General features: G+C 55.1%; 38 non-coding genes across 38 annotated transcripts; 7 read left to right on the forward strand and 31 right to left on the reverse strand.

The window, feature by feature from the left end:
- Nucleotides 1-297: 297 nt before the first annotated feature.
- Trnag-ucc lies at nt 298-369 on the forward strand. The gene has a single exon. It is a non-coding gene; the product is annotated as a tRNA-Gly (tRNA).
- A 593-nt stretch (nt 370-962) lies between these two features.
- Nucleotides 963-1,036, reverse strand: Trnai-aau. The gene has a single exon. It is a non-coding gene; the product is annotated as a tRNA-Ile (tRNA).
- A 198-nt stretch (nt 1,037-1,234) lies between these two features.
- Nucleotides 1,235-1,306, reverse strand: Trnae-uuc. Its single transcript has one exon. It is a non-coding gene; the product is annotated as a tRNA-Glu (tRNA).
- A 303-nt stretch (nt 1,307-1,609) lies between these two features.
- Trnam-cau lies at nt 1,610-1,682 on the reverse strand. The gene has a single exon. It is a non-coding gene; the product is annotated as a tRNA-Met (tRNA).
- Nucleotides 1,683-2,063: 381 nt separating this feature from the next.
- Trnag-gcc lies at nt 2,064-2,134 on the reverse strand. The gene has a single exon. It is a non-coding gene; the product is annotated as a tRNA-Gly (tRNA).
- A 347-nt stretch (nt 2,135-2,481) lies between these two features.
- On the forward strand, nt 2,482-2,553 carry Trnag-ucc. The gene has a single exon. It is a non-coding gene; the product is annotated as a tRNA-Gly (tRNA).
- A 593-nt stretch (nt 2,554-3,146) lies between these two features.
- Trnai-aau lies at nt 3,147-3,220 on the reverse strand. The gene has a single exon. It is a non-coding gene; the product is annotated as a tRNA-Ile (tRNA).
- Nucleotides 3,221-3,418: 198 nt separating this feature from the next.
- Nucleotides 3,419-3,490, reverse strand: Trnae-uuc. Its single transcript has one exon. It is a non-coding gene; the product is annotated as a tRNA-Glu (tRNA).
- A 303-nt stretch (nt 3,491-3,793) lies between these two features.
- On the reverse strand, nt 3,794-3,866 carry Trnam-cau. The gene has a single exon. It is a non-coding gene; the product is annotated as a tRNA-Met (tRNA).
- Nucleotides 3,867-4,247: 381 nt separating this feature from the next.
- Trnag-gcc lies at nt 4,248-4,318 on the reverse strand. The gene has a single exon. It is a non-coding gene; the product is annotated as a tRNA-Gly (tRNA).
- A 348-nt stretch (nt 4,319-4,666) lies between these two features.
- On the forward strand, nt 4,667-4,738 carry Trnag-ucc. Its single transcript has one exon. It is a non-coding gene; the product is annotated as a tRNA-Gly (tRNA).
- Nucleotides 4,739-5,594: 856 nt separating this feature from the next.
- Trnae-uuc lies at nt 5,595-5,666 on the reverse strand. The gene has a single exon. It is a non-coding gene; the product is annotated as a tRNA-Glu (tRNA).
- Nucleotides 5,667-5,970: 304 nt separating this feature from the next.
- Nucleotides 5,971-6,043, reverse strand: Trnam-cau. Its single transcript has one exon. It is a non-coding gene; the product is annotated as a tRNA-Met (tRNA).
- Nucleotides 6,044-6,426: 383 nt separating this feature from the next.
- On the reverse strand, nt 6,427-6,496 carry Trnag-gcc. The gene has a single exon. It is a non-coding gene; the product is annotated as a tRNA-Gly (tRNA).
- Nucleotides 6,497-6,843: 347 nt separating this feature from the next.
- Nucleotides 6,844-6,915, forward strand: Trnag-ucc. Its single transcript has one exon. It is a non-coding gene; the product is annotated as a tRNA-Gly (tRNA).
- A 594-nt stretch (nt 6,916-7,509) lies between these two features.
- Trnai-aau lies at nt 7,510-7,583 on the reverse strand. Its single transcript has one exon. It is a non-coding gene; the product is annotated as a tRNA-Ile (tRNA).
- A 201-nt stretch (nt 7,584-7,784) lies between these two features.
- Trnae-uuc lies at nt 7,785-7,856 on the reverse strand. The gene has a single exon. It is a non-coding gene; the product is annotated as a tRNA-Glu (tRNA).
- Nucleotides 7,857-8,159: 303 nt separating this feature from the next.
- On the reverse strand, nt 8,160-8,232 carry Trnam-cau. Its single transcript has one exon. It is a non-coding gene; the product is annotated as a tRNA-Met (tRNA).
- A 381-nt stretch (nt 8,233-8,613) lies between these two features.
- Nucleotides 8,614-8,684, reverse strand: Trnag-gcc. The gene has a single exon. It is a non-coding gene; the product is annotated as a tRNA-Gly (tRNA).
- A 347-nt stretch (nt 8,685-9,031) lies between these two features.
- Nucleotides 9,032-9,103, forward strand: Trnag-ucc. Its single transcript has one exon. It is a non-coding gene; the product is annotated as a tRNA-Gly (tRNA).
- A 593-nt stretch (nt 9,104-9,696) lies between these two features.
- On the reverse strand, nt 9,697-9,770 carry Trnai-aau. Its single transcript has one exon. It is a non-coding gene; the product is annotated as a tRNA-Ile (tRNA).
- A 199-nt stretch (nt 9,771-9,969) lies between these two features.
- Nucleotides 9,970-10,041, reverse strand: Trnae-uuc. Its single transcript has one exon. It is a non-coding gene; the product is annotated as a tRNA-Glu (tRNA).
- A 303-nt stretch (nt 10,042-10,344) lies between these two features.
- On the reverse strand, nt 10,345-10,417 carry Trnam-cau. Its single transcript has one exon. It is a non-coding gene; the product is annotated as a tRNA-Met (tRNA).
- Nucleotides 10,418-10,798: 381 nt separating this feature from the next.
- Trnag-gcc lies at nt 10,799-10,869 on the reverse strand. The gene has a single exon. It is a non-coding gene; the product is annotated as a tRNA-Gly (tRNA).
- A 347-nt stretch (nt 10,870-11,216) lies between these two features.
- Trnag-ucc lies at nt 11,217-11,288 on the forward strand. The gene has a single exon. It is a non-coding gene; the product is annotated as a tRNA-Gly (tRNA).
- Nucleotides 11,289-11,881: 593 nt separating this feature from the next.
- Nucleotides 11,882-11,955, reverse strand: Trnai-aau. The gene has a single exon. It is a non-coding gene; the product is annotated as a tRNA-Ile (tRNA).
- A 198-nt stretch (nt 11,956-12,153) lies between these two features.
- Nucleotides 12,154-12,225, reverse strand: Trnae-uuc. Its single transcript has one exon. It is a non-coding gene; the product is annotated as a tRNA-Glu (tRNA).
- A 303-nt stretch (nt 12,226-12,528) lies between these two features.
- On the reverse strand, nt 12,529-12,601 carry Trnam-cau. Its single transcript has one exon. It is a non-coding gene; the product is annotated as a tRNA-Met (tRNA).
- Nucleotides 12,602-12,983: 382 nt separating this feature from the next.
- Nucleotides 12,984-13,054, reverse strand: Trnag-gcc. The gene has a single exon. It is a non-coding gene; the product is annotated as a tRNA-Gly (tRNA).
- A 1,013-nt stretch (nt 13,055-14,067) lies between these two features.
- On the reverse strand, nt 14,068-14,141 carry Trnai-aau. The gene has a single exon. It is a non-coding gene; the product is annotated as a tRNA-Ile (tRNA).
- A 198-nt stretch (nt 14,142-14,339) lies between these two features.
- Trnae-uuc lies at nt 14,340-14,411 on the reverse strand. The gene has a single exon. It is a non-coding gene; the product is annotated as a tRNA-Glu (tRNA).
- Nucleotides 14,412-14,714: 303 nt separating this feature from the next.
- On the reverse strand, nt 14,715-14,787 carry Trnam-cau. The gene has a single exon. It is a non-coding gene; the product is annotated as a tRNA-Met (tRNA).
- Nucleotides 14,788-15,168: 381 nt separating this feature from the next.
- Nucleotides 15,169-15,239, reverse strand: Trnag-gcc. The gene has a single exon. It is a non-coding gene; the product is annotated as a tRNA-Gly (tRNA).
- A 347-nt stretch (nt 15,240-15,586) lies between these two features.
- Nucleotides 15,587-15,658, forward strand: Trnag-ucc. Its single transcript has one exon. It is a non-coding gene; the product is annotated as a tRNA-Gly (tRNA).
- A 593-nt stretch (nt 15,659-16,251) lies between these two features.
- On the reverse strand, nt 16,252-16,325 carry Trnai-aau. Its single transcript has one exon. It is a non-coding gene; the product is annotated as a tRNA-Ile (tRNA).
- A 198-nt stretch (nt 16,326-16,523) lies between these two features.
- Nucleotides 16,524-16,595, reverse strand: Trnae-uuc. Its single transcript has one exon. It is a non-coding gene; the product is annotated as a tRNA-Glu (tRNA).
- A 303-nt stretch (nt 16,596-16,898) lies between these two features.
- On the reverse strand, nt 16,899-16,971 carry Trnam-cau. Its single transcript has one exon. It is a non-coding gene; the product is annotated as a tRNA-Met (tRNA).
- A 381-nt stretch (nt 16,972-17,352) lies between these two features.
- Nucleotides 17,353-17,423, reverse strand: Trnag-gcc. The gene has a single exon. It is a non-coding gene; the product is annotated as a tRNA-Gly (tRNA).
- Nucleotides 17,424-17,509: the final 86 nt, after the last annotated feature.

Raw genomic sequence — 17,509 nt, forward strand, 5'->3', positions numbered from 1 at the left:
AAGTGGGACTGCCGTCAAGCGCCGTAGCATTCTGTGGAAAAGATGCTGCAGACGCTGAATCCTGCACTGCACTGCTCTGCTTAAAAATGCCGCCAGAACGCGGTCCTCTGCGTACTCTTGCGTTGCCGGCGCCCAACTCTTGCCAAAGGATGCGAAATGTGCGCGGATACGCTGTCCGAATGCGTCTGGATGTGCTCCCCTAGCCTGCCTCGAAATGCGCCTGCCAGGTACGATCACCTTCGGCCGCTGCCGACTGGCGGGAAGCCGACACAGCGCGGACGCGCGGCGCTCGCTTGTGCGGTGGTGGTGTAATGGTCAGCATAGTTGCGTTCCAAGCAGTTGATCCGGGTTCGATTCCCGGCCACCGCAGCAGGCTTTTAATTTCGCGTATGAGTACTTTTGCCACGCGCTCTTAAATTATTGTTTTTTCGCCCTCTTACTCGCTGCATACCAGCCCTTAGTGTGTCTCGACTTGTCTCGACTTTGCTCGGCTGACGCGAGAGCTGACGCTCTCAAATCGGCCTATATCAAAACGACAAGCACGAGAAACGACTGAGAGAGGTAAGGAGAGGCGAGGCGATGGACACACAGCACGCCCCCTTCATTTCACGGTGGCGTCTCCCTGACCGAATCGGGCTGTAGCTCCGAAAAGAAAGGAGAAACAAAAATAGGAAGTAAAAGTGCCAATAGCGCCCTGTGTTCCCATGCGCTCACCCGCCCAAGTACTGACAAGGGCCAAAGTTGTTACGCATCGGCAATCGGACATTTTCTTTCATTTTCTCTTTATCGGTTGAGAACCAGTGTATTCAAGATATTATGGCCATTGCCGAGTGAATGCTGTAGCGCTCCCCGACGAGTCGGGTTCGGATCCTCTATCAACTTCCACGCAGGGTGATGATCTTTTGGTCACCACACTCGCCAGCTGAAATCGGCGCCGCCTTTTCGTAGTAGGAAAAGAGTAGTGGCCCGTGGGGGGATCGAACCCACGACCTTCGCGTTATTAGCACGACGCTCTAACCAACTGAGCTAACGGGCCTCGGCAGATGCAGTTGCTCAGCCCTACGCTGGAAACAGGTGGCATGAAGCCGCACACCATTTCTATGGTCGTCGTGTGTCTGCTTCCCTAGTCTATATTCTGCTGACGGTCACGAAACAGTAGCTATATTGCGAGCAGGACGGGAAACGGCCGCTCGGACAGCTCAAACTTGTCACGATTCGTGTGGAAAAAATTCCGTTCCGGTACCGGGAATCGAACCCGGGCCTCCTGGGTGAAAGCCAGGTATCCTAGCCACTAGACCACACCGGATGTGGCCGTTTCGTTCGACCGTTCGTACGGTCGCTTGTCGCATTTCGTGTCGAGTGCCGCGTCGGCGCCCCCCTCTCTTTGCGAGCATCTGTGCACATACTGACTGGCAAGGCGCGCACCTCAAACGTCGCAGAGCAATGCTTTTGGCTTCATGCTCTGCTGGGAGAAGAGGAAAAGGGAAGCTGTAAGTAGCAATAACAGGAAGTAAACATTTTCCCGCTGAAGCGTTGAAACGCTGTGGATAACAAACAAGAAATACGTTGGCGCCCTAGCAACAGCACCACCATGTCACAGAAAATTAAATGCCCCGGGTGAGGATCGAACTCACGACCTTAAGATTATGAGACTTACGCGCTGCCTACTGCGCTACCGAGGCACGGGTGCACCGCTTGTCCTGGAAACTGGGTAAACACCTTACCCAATATTAGACGTAGAGACACTGTACTTCCTGGATAACGTGTTCTGTTGCTACACGTGCACTGCCGGCCCAGTTGATTGCGGTGCTGCTGCAGCTGTTGCAACGATAGGCAGCACTCCTTGTCGTTGAAGTTCAGTGCCTCGGAGGCACCCGGACCCAGCAACTTGTGAGGCCAGGCCGACGCTAGTCTGTAGAACATGATGCGAGCGTCCTAGTGGGGACCCGCGAGTGCTGCGTTCTCGGTCCTTCTCAAGGGAAATCCAGCTACACATTCTTGTGGATCGTGCATCTCAAGCGCTCAAGCCACGCGGCAGCATTATCGCGGGAAAAGCAAAATGATGCATCGGCCGGGAATCGAACCCGGGCCGCCCGCGTGGCAGGCGAGCATTCTACCACTGAACCACCGATGCTCGGGCCAGCGGTAACTTGACGCTGCTTGCCGAGCAGATGTCTCAAGGGAAAGTGGGACTGCCGTCAAGCGCCGTAGCATTCTGTGGAAAAGATGCTGCAGACGCTGAATCCTGCACTGCACTGCTCTGCTTAAAAATGCCGCCAGAACGCGGTCCTCTGCGTACTCTTGCGTTGCCGGCGCCCAACTCTTGCCAAAGGATGCGAAATGTGCGCGGATACGCTGTCCGAATGCGTCTGGATGTGCTCCCCTAGCCTGCCTCGAAATGCGCCTGCCAGGTACGATCACCTTCGGCCGCTGCCGACTGGCGGGAAGCCGACACAGCGCGGACGCGCGGCGCTCGCTTGTGCGGTGGTGGTGTAATGGTCAGCATAGTTGCGTTCCAAGCAGTTGATCCGGGTTCGATTCCCGGCCACCGCAGCAGGCTTTTAATTTCGCGTATGAGTACTTTTGCCACGCGCTCTTAAATTATTGTTTTTTCGCCCTCTTACTCGCTGCATACCAGCCCTTAGTGTGTCTCGACTTGTCTCGACTTTGCTCGGCTGACGCGAGAGCTGACGCTCTCAAATCGGCCTATATCAAAACGACAAGCACGAGAAACGACTGAGAGAGGTAAGGAGAGGCGAGGCGATGGACACACAGCACGCCCCCTTCATTTCACGGTGGCGTCTCCCTGACCGAATCGGGCTGTAGCTCCGAAAAGAAAGGAGAAACAAAAATAGGAAGTAAAAGTGCCAATAGCGCCCTGTGTTCCCATGCGCTCACCCGCCCAAGTACTGACAAGGGCCAAAGTTGTTACGCATCGGCAATCGGACATTTTCTTTCATTTTCTCTTTATCGGTTGAGAACCAGTGTATTCAAGATATTATGGCCATTGCCGAGTGAATGCTGTAGCGCTCCCCGACGAGTCGGGTTCGGATCCTCTATCAACTTCCACGCAGGGTGATGATCTTTTGGTCACCACACTCGCCAGCTGAAATCGGCGCCGCCTTTTCGTAGTAGGAAAAGAGTAGTGGCCCGTGGGGGGATCGAACCCACGACCTTCGCGTTATTAGCACGACGCTCTAACCAACTGAGCTAACGGGCCTCGGCAGATGCAGTTGCTCAGCCCTACGCTGGAAACAGGTGGCATGAAGCCGCACACCATTTCTATGGTCGTCGTGTGTCTGCTTCCCTAGTCTATATTCTGCTGACGGTCACGAAACAGTAGCTATATTGCGAGCAGGACGGGAAACGGCCGCTCGGACAGCTCAAACTTGTCACGATTCGTGTGGAAAAAATTCCGTTCCGGTACCGGGAATCGAACCCGGGCCTCCTGGGTGAAAGCCAGGTATCCTAGCCACTAGACCACACCGGATGTGGCCGTTTCGTTCGACCGTTCGTACGGTCGCTTGTCGCATTTCGTGTCGAGTGCCGCGTCGGCGCCCCCCTCTCTTTGCGAGCATCTGTGCACATACTGACTGGCAAGGCGCGCACCTCAAACGTCGCAGAGCAATGCTTTTGGCTTCATGCTCTGCTGGGAGAAGAGGAAAAGGGAAGCTGTAAGTAGCAATAACAGGAAGTAAACATTTTCCCGCTGAAGCGTTGAAACGCTGTGGATAACAAACAAGAAATACGTTGGCGCCCTAGCAACAGCACCACCATGTCACAGAAAATTAAATGCCCCGGGTGAGGATCGAACTCACGACCTTAAGATTATGAGACTTACGCGCTGCCTACTGCGCTACCGAGGCACGGGTGCACCGCTTGTCCTGGAAACTGGGTAAACACCTTACCCAATATTAGACGTAGAGACACTGTACTTCCTGGATAACGTGTTCTGTTGCTACACGTGCACTGCCGGCCCAGTTGATTGCGGTGCTGCTGCAGCTGTTGCAACGATAGGCAGCACTCCTTGTCGTTGAAGTTCAGTGCCTCGGAGGCACCCGGACCCAGCAACTTGTGAGGCCAGGCCGACGCTAGTCTGTAGAACATGATGCGAGCGTCCTAGTGGGGACCCGCGAGTGCTGCGTTCTCGGTCCTTCTCAAGGGAAATCCAGCTACACATTCTTGTGGATCGTGCATCTCAAGCGCTCAAGCCACGCGGCAGCATTATCGCGGGAAAAGCAAAATGATGCATCGGCCGGGAATCGAACCCGGGCCGCCCGCGTGGCAGGCGAGCATTCTACCACTGAACCACCGATGCTCGGGCCAGCGGTAACTTGACGCTGCTTGCCGAGCAGATGTCTCAAGGGAAAGTGGGACTGCCGTCAAGCGCCGTAGCATTCTGTGGAAAAGATGCTGCAGACGCTGAATCCTGCACTGCACTGCTCTGCTTAAAAATGCCGCCAGAACGCGGTCCTCTGCGTACTCTTGCGTTGCCGGCGCCCAACTCTTGCCAAAGGATGCGAAATGTGCGCGGATACGCTGTCCGAATGCGTCTGGATGTGCTCCCCTAGCCTGCCTCGAAATGCGCCTGCCAGGTACGATCACCTTCGGCCGCTGCCGACTGGCGGGAAGCCGACACAGCGCGGACGCGCGCGCGCTCGCTTGTGCGGTGGTGGTGTAATGGTCAGCATAGTTGCGTTCCAAGCAGTTGATCCGGGTTCGATTCCCGGCCACCGCAGCAGGCTTTTAATTTCGCGTATGAGTACTTTTGCCACGCGCTCTTAAATTATTGTTTTTTCGCCCTCTTACTCGCTGCATACCAGCCCTTAGTGTGTCTCGACTTGTCTCGACTTTGCTCGGCTGACGCGAGAGCTGACGCTCTCAAATCGGCCTATATCAAAACGACAAGCACGAGAAACGACTGAGAGAGGTAAGGAGAGGCGAGGCGATGGACACACAGCACGCCCCCTTCATTTCACGGTGGCGTCTCCCTGACCGAATCGGGCTGTAGCTCCGAAAAGAAAGGAGAAACAAAAATAGGAAGTAAAAGTGCCAATAGCGCCCTGTGTTCCCATGCGCTCACCCGCCCAAGTACTGACAAGGGCCAAAGTTGTTACGCATCGGCAATCGGACATTTTCTTTCATTTTCTCTTTATCGGTTGAGAACCAGTGTATTCAAGATATTATGGCCATTGCCGAGTGAATGCTGTAGCGCTCCCCGACGAGTCGGGTTCGGATCCTCTATCAACTTCCACGCAGGGTGATGATCTTTTGGTCACCACACTCGCCAGCTGAAATCGGCGCCGCCTTTTCGTAGTAGGAAAAGAGTAGTGGCCCGTGGGGGGCGACCTTCGCGTTATTAGCACGACGCTCTAACCAACTGAGCTAACGGGCCTCGGCAGATGCAGTTGCTCAGCCCTACGCTGGAAACAGGTGGCATGAAGCCGCACACCATTTCTATGGTCGTCGTGTGTCTGCTTCCCTAGTCTATATTCTGCTGACGGTCACGAAACAGTAGCTATATTGCGAGCAGGACGGGGAAACGGCCGCTCGGACAGCTCAAACTTGTCACGATTCGTGTGGAAAAAATTCCGTTCCGGTACCGGGAATCGAACCCGGGCCTCCTGGGTGAAAGCCAGGTATCCTAGCCACTAGACCACACCGGATGTGGCCGTTTCGTTCGACCGTTCGTACGGTCGCTTGTCGCATTTCGTGTCGAGTGCCGCGTCGGCGCCCCCCCTCTCTTTGCGAGCATCTGTGCACATACTGACTGGCAAGGCGCGCACCTCAAACGTCGCAGAGCAATGCTTTTGGCTTCATGCTCTGCTGGGAGAAGAGGAAAAGGGAAGCTGTAAGTAGCAATAACAGGAAGTAAACATTTTCCCGCTGAAGCGTTGAAACGCTGTGGATAACAAACAAGAAATACGTTGGCGCCCTAGCAACAGCACCACCATGTCACAGAAAATTAAATGCCCCGGGTGAGGATCGAACTCACGACCTTAAGATTATGAGACTTACGCGCTGCCTACTGCGCTACCGAGGCACGGGTGCACCGCTTGTCCTGGAAACTGGGGTAAACACCTTACCCAATATTAAGACGTAGAGACACTGTACTTCCTGGATAACGTGTTCTGTTGCTACACGTGCACTGCCGGCCCAGTTGATTGCGGTGCTGCTGCAGCTGTTGCAACGATAGGCAGCACTCCTTGTCGTTGAAGTTCAGTGCCTCGGAGGCACCCGGACCCAGCAACTTGTGAGGCCAGGCCGACGCTAGTCTGTAGAACATGATGCGAGCGTCCTAGTGGGGACCCGCGAGTGCTGCGTTCTCGGTCCTTCTCAAGGGAAATCCAGCTACACATTCTTGTGGATCGTGCATCTCAAGCGCTCAAGCCACGCGGCAGCATTATCGCGGGAAAAGCAAAATGATGCATCGGCCGGAATCGAACCCGGGCCGCCCGCGTGGCAGGCGAGCATTCTACCACTGAACCACCGATGCTCGGGCCAGCGGTAACTTGACGCTGCTTGCCGAGCAGATGTCTCAAGGGAAAGTGGGACTGCCGTCAAGCGCCGTAGCATTCTGTGGAAAAGATGCTGCAGACGCTGAATCCTGCACTGCACTGCTCTGCTTAAAAATGCCGCCAGAACGCGGTCCTCTGCGTACTCTTGCGTTGCCGGCGCCCAACTCTTGCCAAAGGATGCGAAATGTGCGCGGATACGCTGTCCGAATGCGTCTGGATGTGCTCCCCTAGCCTGCCTCGAAATGCGCCTGCCAGGTACGATCACCTTCGGCCGCTGCCGACTGGCGGGAAGCCGACACAGCGCGGACGCGCGGCGCTCGCTTGTGCGGTGGTGGTGTAATGGTCAGCATAGTTGCGTTCCAAGCAGTTGATCCGGGTTCGATTCCCGGCCACCGCAGCAGGCTTTTAATTTCGCGTATGAGTACTTTTGCCACGCGCTCTTAAATTATTGTTTTTTCGCCCTCTTACTCGCTGCATACCAGCCCTTAGTGTGTCTCGACTTGTCTCGACTTTGCTCGGCTGACGCGAGAGCTGACGCTCTCAAATCGGCCTATATCAAAACGACAAGCACGAGAAACGACTGAGAGAGGTAAGGAGAGGCGAGGCGATGGACACACAGCACGCCCCCTTCATTTCACGGTGGCGTCTCCCTGACCGAATCGGGCTGTAGCTCCGAAAAGAAAGGAGAAACAAAAATAGGAAGTAAAAGTGCCAATAGCGCCCTGTGTTCCCATGCGCTCACCCGCCCAAGTACTGACAAGGGCCAAAGTTGTTACGCATCGGCAATCGGACATTTTCTTTCATTTTTCTCTTTATCGGTTGAGAACCAGTGTATTCAAGATATTATGGCCATTGCCGAGTGAATGCTGTAGCGCTCCCCGACGAGTCGGGTTCGGATCCTCTATCAACTTCCACGCAGGGTGATGATCTTTTGGTCACCACACTCGCCAGCTGAAATCGGCGCCGCCTTTTCGTAGTAGGAAAAGAGTAGTGGCCCGTGGGGGGATCGAACCCACGACCTTCGCGTTATTAGCACGACGCTCTAACCAACTGAGCTAACGGGCCTCGGCAGATTGCAGTTGCTCAGCCCTACGCTGGAAACAGGTGGCATGAAGCCGCACACCATTTTCTATGGTCGTCGTGGTGTCTGCTTCCCTAGTCTATATTCTGCTGACGGTCACGAAAACAGTAGCTATATTGCGAGCAGGACGGAAACGGCCGCTCGGACAGCTCAAACTTGTCACGATTCGTGTGGAAAAAATTCCGTTCCGGTACCGGGAATCGAACCCGGGCCTCCTGGGTGAAAGCCAGGTATCCTAGCCACTAGACCACACCGGATGTGGCCGTTTCGTTCGACCGTTCGTACGGTCGCTTGTCGCATTTCGTGTCGAGTGCCGCGTCGGCGCCCCCCTCTCTTTGCGAGCATCTGTGCACATACTGACTGGCAAGGCGCGCACCTCAAACGTCGCAGAGCAATGCTTTTGGCTTCATGCTCTGCTGGGAGAAGAGGAAAAGGGAAGCTGTAAGTAGCAATAACAGGAAGTAAACATTTTCCCGCTGAAGCGTTGAAACGCTGTGGATAACAAACAAGAAATACGTTGGCGCCCTAGCAACAGCACCACCATGTCACAGAAAATTAAATGCCCCGGGTGAGGATCGAACTCACGACCTTAAGATTATGAGACTTACGCGCTGCCTACTGCGCTACCGAGGCACGGGTGCACCGCTTGTCCTGGAAACTGGGTAAACACCTTACCCAATATTAGACGTAGAGACACTGTACTTCCTGGATAACGTGTTCTGTTGCTACACGTGCACTGCCGGCCCAGTTGATTGCGGTGCTGCTGCAGCTGTTGCAACGATAGGCAGCACTCCTTGTCGTTGAAGTTCAGTGCCTCGGAGGCACCCGGACCCAGCAACTTGTGAGGCCAGGCCGACGCTAGTCTGTAGAACATGATGCGAGCGTCCTAGTGGGGACCCGCGAGTGCTGCGTTCTCGGTCCTTCTCAAGGGAAATCCAGCTACACATTCTTGTGGATCGTGCATCTCAAGCGCTCAAGCCACGCGGCAGCATTATCGCGGGAAAAGCAAAATGATGCATCGGCCGGGAATCGAACCCGGGCCGCCCGCGTGGCAGGCGAGCATTCTACCACTGAACCACCGATGCTCGGGCCAGCGGTAACTTGACGCTGCTTGCCGAGCAGATGTCTCAAGGGAAAGTGGGACTGCCGTCAAGCGCCGTAGCATTCTGTGGAAAAGATGCTGCAGACGCTGAATCCTGCACTGCACTGCTCTGCTTAAAAATGCCGCCAGAACGCGGTCCTCTGCGTACTCTTGCGTTGCCGGCGCCCAACTCTTGCCAAAGGATGCGAAATGTGCGCGGATACGCTGTCCGAATGCGTCTGGATGTGCTCCCCTAGCCTGCCTCGAAATGCGCCTGCCAGGTACGATCACCTTCGGCCGCTGCCGACTGGCGGGAAGCCGACACAGCGCGGACGCGCGGCGCTCGCTTGTGCGGTGGTGGTGTAATGGTCAGCATAGTTGCGTTCCAAGCAGTTGATCCGGGTTCGATTCCCGGCCACCGCAGCAGGCTTTTAATTTCGCGTATGAGTACTTTTGCCACGCGCTCTTAAATTATTGTTTTTTCGCCCTCTTACTCGCTGCATACCAGCCCTTAGTGTGTCTCGACTTGTCTCGACTTTGCTCGGCTGACGCGAGAGCTGACGCTCTCAAATCGGCCTATATCAAAACGACAAGCACGAGAAACGACTGAGAGAGGTAAGGAGAGGCGAGGCGATGGACACACAGCACGCCCCCTTCATTTCACGGTGGCGTCTCCCTGACCGAATCGGGCTGTAGCTCCGAAAAGAAAGGAGAAACAAAAATAGGAAGTAAAAGTGCCAATAGCGCCCTGTGTTCCCATGCGCTCACCCGCCCAAGTACTGACAAGGGCCAAAGTTGTTACGCATCGGCAATCGGACATTTTCTTTCATTTTCTCTTTATCGGTTGAGAACCAGTGTATTCAAGATATTATGGCCATTGCCGAGTGAATGCTGTAGCGCTCCCCGACGAGTCGGGTTCGGATCCTCTATCAACTTCCACGCAGGGTGATGATCTTTTGGTCACCACACTCGCCAGCTGAAATCGGCGCCGCCTTTTCGTAGTAGGAAAAGAGTAGTGGCCCGTGGGGGGATCGAACCCACGACCTTCGCGTTATTAGCACGACGCTCTAACCAACTGAGCTAACGGGCCTCGGCAGATGCAGTTGCTCAGCCCTACGCTGGAAACAGGTGGCATGAAGCCGCACACCATTTCTATGGTCGTCGTGTGTCTGCTTCCCCTAGTCTATATTCTGCTGACGGTCACGAAACAGTAGCTATATTGCGAGCAGGACGGGAAACGGCCGCTCGGACAGCTCAAACTTGTCACGATTCGTGTGGAAAAAATTCCGTTCCGGTACCGGGAATCGAACCCGGGCCTCCTGGGTGAAAGCCAGGTATCCTAGCCACTAGACCACACCGGATGTGGCCGTTTCGTTCGACCGTTCGTACGGTCGCTTGTCGCATTTCGTGTCGAGTGCCGCGTCGGCGCCCCCCTCTCTTTGCGAGCATCTGTGCACATACTGACTGGCAAGGCGCGCACCTCAAACGTCGCAGAGCAATGCTTTTGGCTTCATGCTCTGCTGGGAGAAGAGGAAAAGGGAAGCTGTAAGTAGCAATAACAGGAAGTAAACATTTTCCCGCTGAAGCGTTGAAACGCTGTGGATAACAAACAAGAAATACGTTGGCGCCCTAGCAACAGCACCACCATGTCACAGAAAATTAAATGCCCCGGGTGAGGATCGAACTCACGACCTTAAGATTATGAGACTTACGCGCTGCCTACTGCGCTACCGAGGCACGGGTGCACCGCTTGTCCTGGAAACTGGGTAAACACCTTACCCAATATTAGACGTAGAGACACTGTACTTCCTGGATAACGTGTTCTGTTGCTACACGTGCACTGCCGGCCCAGTTGATTGCGGTGCTGCTGCAGCTGTTGCAACGATAGGCAGCACTCCTTGTCGTTGAAGTTCAGTGCCTCGGAGGCACCCGGACCCAGCAACTTGTGAGGCCAGGCCGACGCTAGTCTGTAGAACATGATGCGAGCGTCCTAGTGGGGACCCGCGAGTGCTGCGTTCTCGGTCCTTCTCAAGGGAAATCCAGCTACACATTCTTGTGGATCGTGCATCTCAAGCGCTCAAGCCACGCGGCAGCATTATCGCGGGAAAAGCAAAATGATGCATCGGCCGGGAATCGAACCCGGGCCGCCCGCGTGGCAGGCGAGCATTCTACCACTGAACCACCGATGCTCGGGCCAGCGGTAACTTGACGCTGCTTGCCGAGCAGATGTCTCAAGGGAAAGTGGGACTGCCGTCAAGCGCCGTAGCATTCTGTGGAAAAGATGCTGCAGACGCTGAATCCTGCACTGCACTGCTCTGCTTAAAAATGCCGCCAGAACGCGGTCCTCTGCGTACTCTTGCGTTGCCGGCGCCCAACTCTTGCCAAAGGATGCGAAATGTGCGCGGATACGCTGTCCGAATGCGTCTGGATGTGCTCCCCTAGCCTGCCTCGAAATGCGCCTGCCAGGTACGATCACCTTCGGCCGCTGCCGACTGGCGGGAAGCCGACACAGCGCGGACGCGCGGCGCTCGCTTGTGCGGTGGTGGTGTAATGGTCAGCATAGTTGCGTTCCAAGCAGTTGATCCGGGTTCGATTCCCGGCCACCGCAGCAGGCTTTTAATTTCGCGTATGAGTACTTTTGCCACGCGCTCTTAAATTATTGTTTTTTCGCCCTCTTACTCGCTGCATACCAGCCCTTAGTGTGTCTCGACTTGTCTCGACTTTGCTCGGCTGACGCGAGAGCTGACGCTCTCAAATCGGCCTATATCAAAACGACAAGCACGAGAAACGACTGAGAGAGGTAAGGAGAGGCGAGGCGATGGACACACAGCACGCCCCCTTCATTTCACGGTGGCGTCTCCCTGACCGAATCGGGCTGTAGCTCCGAAAAGAAAGGAGAAACAAAAATAGGAAGTAAAAGTGCCAATAGCGCCCTGTGTTCCCATGCGCTCACCCGCCCAAGTACTGACAAGGGCCAAAGTTGTTACGCATCGGCAATCGGACATTTTCTTTCATTTTCTCTTTATCGGTTGAGAACCAGTGTATTCAAGATATTATGGCCATTGCCGAGTGAATGCTGTAGCGCTCCCCGACGAGTCGGGTTCGGATCCTCTATCAACTTCCACGCAGGGTGATGATCTTTTGGTCACCACACTCGCCAGCTGAAATCGGCGCCGCCTTTTCGTAGTAGGAAAAGAGTAGTGGCCCGTGGGGGGATCGAACCCACGACCTTCGCGTTATTAGCACGACGCTCTAACCAACTGAGCTAACGGGCCTCGGCAGATGCAGTTGCTCAGCCCTACGCTGGAAACAGGTGGCATGAAGCCGCACACCATTTCTATGGTCGTCGTGTGTCTGCTTCCCTAGTCTATATTCTGCTGACGGTCACGAAACAGTAGCTATATTGCGAGCAGGACGGGAAACGGCCGCTCGGACAGCTCAAACTTGTCACGATTCGTGTGGAAAAAATTCCGTTCCGGTACCGGGAATCGAACCCGGGCCTCCTGGGTGAAAGCCAGGTATCCTAGCCACTAGACCACACCGGATGTGGCCGTTTCGTTCGACCGTTCGTACGGTCGCTTGTCGCATTTCGTGTCGAGTGCCGCGTCGGCGCCCCCCTCTCTTTGCGAGCATCTGTGCACATACTGACTGGCAAGGCGCGCACCTCAAACGTCGCAGAGCAATGCTTTTGGCTTCATGCTCTGCTGGGAGAAGAGGAAAAGGGAAGCTGTAAGTAGCAATAACAGGAAGTAAACATTTTCCCGCTGAAGCGTTGAAACGCTGTGGATAACAAACAAGAAATACGTTGGCGCCCTAGCAACAGCACCACCATGTCACAGAAAATTAAATGCCCCGGGTGAGGATCGAACTCACGACCTTAAGATTATGAGACTTACGCGCTGCCTACTGCGCTACCGAGGCACGGGTGCACCGCTTGTCCTGGAAACTGGGTAAACACCTTACCCAATATTAGACGTAGAGACACTGTACTTCCTGGATAACGTGTTCTGTTGCTACACGTGCACTGCCGGCCCAGTTGATTGCGGTGCTGCTGCAGCTGTTGCAACGATAGGCAGCACTCCTTGTCGTTGAAGTTCATGTGCCTCGGAGGCACCCGGACCCAGCAACTTGTGAGGCCAGGCCGACGCTAGTCTGTAGAACATGATGCGAGCGTCCTAGTGGGGACCCGCGAGTGCTGCGTTCTCGGTCCTTCTCAAGGGAAATCCAGCTACACATTCTTGTGGATCGTGCATCTCAAGCGCTCAAGCCACGCGGCAGCATTATCGCGGGAAAAGCAAAATGATGCATCGGCCGGGAATCGAACCCGGGCCGCCCGCGTGGCAGGCGAGCATTCTACCACTGAACCACCGATGCTCGGGCCAGCGGTAACTTGACGCTGCTTGCCGAGCAGATGTCTCAAGGGAAAGTGGGACTGCCGTCAAGCGCCGTAGCATTCTGTGGAAAAGATGCTGCAGACGCTGAATCCTGCACTGCACTGCTCTGCTTAAAAATGCCGCCAGAACGCGGTCCTCTGCGTACTCTTGCGTTGCCGGCGCCCAACTCTTGCCAAAGGATGCGAAATGTGCGCGGATACGCTGTCCGAATGCGTCTGGATGTGCTCCCCTAGCCTGCCTCGAAATGCGCCTGCCAGGTACGATCACCTTCGGCCGCTGCCGACTGGCGGGAAGCCGACACAGCGCGGACGCGCGGCGCTCGCTTGTGCGGTGGTGGTGTAATGGTCAGCATAGTTGCGTTTCCAAGCAGTTGATCCGGGTTCGATTCCCGGCCACCGCAGCAGGCTTTTAATTTCGCGTATGAGTACTTTTGCCACGCGCTCTTAAATTATTGTTTTTTCGCCCTCTTACTCGCTGCATACCAGCCCTTAGTGTGTCTCGACTTGTCTCGACTTTGCTCGGCTGACGCGAGAGCTGACGCTCTCAAATCGGCCTATATCAAAACGACAAGCACGAGAAACGACTGAGAGAGGTAAGGAGAGGCGAGGCGATGGACACACAGCACGCCCCCTTCATTTCACGGTGGCGTCTCCCTGACCGAATCGGGCTGTAGCTCCGAAAAGAAAGGAGAAACAAAAATAGGAAGTAAAAGTGCCAATAGCGCCCTGTGTTCCCATGCGCTCACCCGCCCAAGTACTGACAAGGGCCAAAGTTGTTACGCATCGGCAATCGGACATTTTCTTTCATTTTCTCTTTATCGGTTGAGAACCAGTGTATTCAAGATATTATGGCCATTGCCGAGTGAATGCTGTAGCGCTCCCCGACGAGTCGGGTTCGGATCCTCTATCAACTTCCACGCAGGGTGATGATCTTTTGGTCACCACACTCGCCAGCTGAAATCGGCGCCGCCTTTTCGTAGTAGGAAAAGAGTAGTGGCCCGTGGGGGGATCGAACCCACGACCTTCGCGTTATTAGCACGACGCTCTAACCAACTGAGCTAACGGGCCTCGGCAGATGCAGTTGCTCAGCCCTACGCTGGAAACAGGTGGCATGAAGCCGCACACCATTTCTATGGTCGTCGTGTGTCTGCTTCCCTAGTCTATATTCTGCTGACGGTCACGAAACAGTAGCTATATTGCGAGCAGGACGGGAAACGGCCGCTCGGACAGCTCAAACTTGTCACGATTCGTGTGGAAAAAATTCCGTTCCGGTACCGGGAATCGAACCCGGGCCTCCTGGGTGAAAGCCAGGTATCCTAGCCACTAGACCACACCGGATGTGGCCGTTTCGTTCGACCGTTCGTACGGTCGCTTGTCGCATTTCGTGTCGAGTGCCGCGTCGGCGCCCCCCTCTCTTTGCGAGCATCTGTGCACATACTGACTGGCAAGGCGCGCACCTCAAACGTCGCAGAGCAATGCTTTTGGCTTCATGCTCTGCTGGGAGAAGAGGAAAAGGGAAGCTGTAAGTAGCAATAACAGGAAGTAAACATTTTCCCGCTGAAGCGTTGAAACGCTGTGGATAACAAACAAGAAATACGTTGGCGCCCTAGCAACAGCACCACCATGTCACAGAAAATTAAATGCCCCGGGTGAGGATCGAACTCACGACCTTAAGATTATGAGACTTACGCGCTGCCTACTGCGCTACCGAGGCACGGGTGCACCGCTTGTCCTGGAAACTGGGTAAACACCTTACCCAATATTAGACGTAGAGACACTGTACTTCCTGGATAACGTGTTCTGTTGCTACACGTGCACTGCCGGCCCAGTTGATTGCGGTGCTGCTGCAGCTGTTGCAACGATAGGCAGCACTCCTTGTCGTTGAAGTTCAGTGCCTCGGAGGCACCCGGACCCAGCAACTTGTGAGGCCAGGCCGACGCTAGTCTGTAGAACATGATGCGAGCGTCCTAGTGGGGACCCGCGAGTGCTGCGTTCTCGGTCCTTCTCAAGGGAAATCCAGCTACACATTCTTGTGGATCGTGCATCTCAAGCGCTCAAGCCACGCGGCAGCATTATCGCGGGAAAAGCAAAATGATGCATCGGCCGGGAATCGAACCCGGGCCGCCCGCGTGGCAGGCGAGCATTCTACCACTGAACCACCGATGCTCGGGCCAGCGGTAACTTGACGCTGCTTGCCGAGCAGATGTCTCAAGGGAAAGTGGGACTGCCGTCAAGCGCCGTAGCATTCTGTGGAAAAGATGCTGCAGACGCTGAATCCTGCACTGCACTGCTCTGCTTAAAAATGCCGCCAGAACGCGGTCCTCTGCGTACTCTTGCGTTGCCGGCGCCCAACTCTTGCCAAAGGATGCGAAATGTGCGCGGATACGCTGTCCGAATGCGTCTGGATGTGCTCCCCTAGCCTGCCTCGAAATGCGCCTGCCAGGTACGATCACCTTCGGCCGCTGCCGACTGGCGGGAAGCCGACACAGCGCGGACGCGCGGCGCTCGCTTGTGCGGTGGTGGTGTAATGGTCAGCATAGTTGCGTTCCAAGCAGTTGATCCGGGTTCGATTCCCGGCCACCGCAGCAGGCTTTTAATTTCGCGTATGAGTACTTTTGCCACGCGCTCTTAAATTATTGTTTTTTCGCCCTCTTACTCGCTGCATACCAGCCCTTAGTGTGTCTCGACTTGTCTCGACTTTGCTCGGCTGACGCGAGAGCTGACGCTCTCAAATCGGCCTATATCAAAACGACAAGCACGAGAAACGACTGAGAGAGGTAAGGAGAGGCGAGGCGATGGACACACAGCACGCCCCCTTCATTTCACGGTGGCGTCTCCCTGACCGAATCGGGCTGTAGCTCCGAAAAGAAAGGAGAAACAAAAATAGGAAGTAAAAGTGCCAATAGCGCCCTGTGTTCCCATGCGCTCACCCGCCCAAGTACTGACAAGGGCCAAAGTTGTTACGCATCGGCAATCGGACATTTTCTTTCATTTTCTCTTTATCGGTTGAGAACCAGTGTATTCAAGATATTATGGCCATTGCCGAGTGAATGCTGTAGCGCTCCCCGACGAGTCGGGTTCGGATCCTCTATCAACTTCCACGCAGGGTGATGATCTTTTGGTCACCACACTCGCCAGCTGAAATCGGCGCCGCCTTTTCGTAGTAGGAAAAGAGTAGTGGCCCGTGGGGGGATCGAACCCACGACCTTCGCGTTATTAGCACGACGCTCTAACCAACTGAGCTAACGGGCCTCGGCAGATGCAGTTGCTCAGCCCTACGCTGGAAACAGGTGGCATGAAGCCGCACACCATTTCTATGGTCGTCGTGTGTCTGCTTCCCTAGTCTATATTCTGCTGACGGTCACGAAACAGTAGCTATATTGCGAGCAGGACGGGAAACGGCCGCTCGGACAGCTCAAACTTGTCACGATTCGTGTGGAAAAAATTCCGTTCCGGTACCGGGAATCGAACCCGGGCCTCCTGGGTGAAAGCCAGGTATCCTAGCCACTAGACCACACCGGATGTGGCCGTTTCGTTCGACCGTTCGTACGGTCGCTTGTCGCATTTCGTGTCGAGTGCCGCGTCGGCGCCCCCCTCTCTTTGCGAGCATCTGTGCACATACTGACTGGCAAGGCGCGCACCTCAAACGTCGCAGAGCAATGCTTTTGGCTTCATGCTCTGCTGGGAGAAGAGGAAAAGGGAAGCTGTAAGTAGCAATAACAGGAAGTAAACATTTTCCCGCTGAAGCGTTGAAACGCTGTGGATAACAAACAAGAAATACGTTGGCGCCCTAGCAACAGCACCACCATGTCACAGAAAATTAAATGCCCCGGGTGAGGATCGAACTCACGACCTTAAGATTATGAGACTTACGCGCTGCCTACTGCGCTACCGAGGCACGGGTGCACCGCTTGTCCTGGAAACTGGGTAAACACCTTACCCAATATTAGACGTAGAGACACTGTACTTCCTGGATAACGTGTTCTGTTGCTACACGTGCACTGCCGGCCCAGTTGATTGCGGTGCTGCTGCAGCTGTTGCAACGATAGGCAGCACTCCTTGTCGTTGAAGTTCAGTGCCTCGGAGGCACCCGGACCCAGCAACTTGTGAGGCCAGGCCGACGCTAGTCTGTAGAACATGATGCGAGCGTCCTAGTGGGGACCCGCGAGTGCTGCGTTCTCGGTCCTTCTCAAGGGAAATCCAGCTACACATTCTTGTGGATCGTGCATCTCAAGCGCTCAAGCCACGCGGCAGCATTATCGCGGGAAAAGCAAAATGATGCATCGGCCGGGAATCGAACCCGGGCCGCCCGCGTGGCAGGCGAGCATTCTACCACTGAACCACCGATGCTCGGGCCAGCGGTAACTTGACGCTGCTTGCCGAGCAGATGTCTCAAGGGAAAGTGGGACTGCCGTCAAGCGCCGTAGCATTCTGTG

The sequence above is a fragment of the Schistocerca piceifrons genome, unplaced genomic scaffold (genome assembly GCF_021461385.2).
Source record: "Schistocerca piceifrons isolate TAMUIC-IGC-003096 unplaced genomic scaffold, iqSchPice1.1 HiC_scaffold_157, whole genome shotgun sequence".
Classification (NCBI taxonomy): domain Eukaryota; kingdom Metazoa; phylum Arthropoda; class Insecta; order Orthoptera; family Acrididae; genus Schistocerca; species Schistocerca piceifrons.